The sequence below is a fragment of the Microtus oregoni genome, unplaced genomic scaffold (assembly GCF_018167655.1).
Source record: "Microtus oregoni isolate MIOR12 unplaced genomic scaffold, Mior012 000006F_ref0000085, whole genome shotgun sequence".
Taxonomy (NCBI): domain Eukaryota; kingdom Metazoa; phylum Chordata; class Mammalia; order Rodentia; family Cricetidae; genus Microtus; species Microtus oregoni.
Genome location: NW_024543065.1, coordinates 31221571 through 31222936, shown reverse-complemented (window position 1 = coordinate 31222936; position 1366 = coordinate 31221571). Strand labels below are relative to the sequence as shown.

At 43.0% G+C, this 1366-nt stretch overlaps 1 pseudogene; it reads left to right on the top strand.

The window, feature by feature from the left end:
- Positions 1-308: 308 nt before the first annotated feature.
- Positions 309-1151, top strand: LOC121449060 (annotated as a pseudogene).
- The last annotated feature ends 215 nt before the right edge of the window (positions 1152-1366 follow it).

The following is a 1366-nucleotide window of genomic DNA, read 5'->3' as shown; positions in this document are numbered from 1 at the left end:
ACCCTTCCTTACTGTCCTCCTAATTAGGGCATTAGCTTCAGGGAGTTCACAGAAAGCAGTGGGGATTCAGTGCTACATGTACAGCTACCAGGCTTGCCTCCTCACAGTCCTACTGTGTTCTTACCAGCTAGAACCCCAACATCCATCACCTAGAACAGCTAAGTGATTTGTCTATAATATCCACTCTTTTGTCTCCAACCAATGTCCTTTAACTACCTTGATTCTGTCTGAGAAAACAAGCCTGGGTTCCCAAGCAGCTGGTTACTCATGTTGGCAGCAGTCCGGTTCTGATGCTGAGGTCCAGAAAGATGTGGATGTTTGGTCACGGGTCTCTCATCTGGAAGGTGGACTTCCCCCTACCTAGACAAGCTATAACCAGCACTTCAAGCAAGGCAGCACTGATCACCATGGGGTTCCTGGCAAGCCTGAAAGAATCATGACTCATGTTGAAAATCCTGGGAGCAATGTACAAAATCCCAGTAGGAAAAGAAGAGGAAGTGAAAACACACCTTAACCCAGAGAGAAAGGAGGCTACAGATCTATAATGGTCATTTTTTTTTATTCAAAAGATCCCACAATAAAACCATTCATTGGAACATGGTATTCCTCATTATTTTGGTCTAGCACCTATGAAAGACACTGCTGAATAATTTTTTAAAAAAATCTATTGATTTTTATTGAGCTCTACATTTTTCTCTGCTCCCCTCCCTGCCTCTCCCTGCCCCTCAACCCTCTCCCAAGATCCCCATGCTCCCAATTTACTCAGGAGATCTTGTCTTTTTCTACTTCCCATATAGGTTAGATCTATGAATGTCAATCTTAGGGTCCTCACTGTTGTCTAGGTTCTCTGAGATTATGATTTGTGGGCTGGTTTTCTTTGGTTTATGTTTAAAAACCACTTATGTGTGAGCAGATGTGATAATTTTCTTTCTGGGTCTGGGTTACCTCACTCAAAATGATGTTTTCTAGCTCCATTCATTTGCCTGCAAAATTCAAGATGTCATTTTTTTTCTGCTGTGTAGTACTCTACTATGTGCAGCTGGTCCAAGTGCAAGAAATACAGAATAGCATTTTGAACGTGCAGATTCTATTAGGAAACCTGTCCAGAAGATGCAGACCAGAAACTCCTCTCTGTGGAAAACCTAGTTTAAAAGGAAAATAGAACCTCAGTAGCACACATAGTCACCAACTCCTCCAAACAGAAAGAACTTTTTAGTCTTCAAAGACTAACTTCAGTATTGCTGGGCAGTGGTGGCACATGCCTTTAATCCCAGCACTTGGGAGGCAGAGGCAGATGGATCTCTGTGAGTTCAAAGCCAGCATGGTCTTCAGAGCTAGAGTTAGTTCCAGGACAGCCAAGGCTACT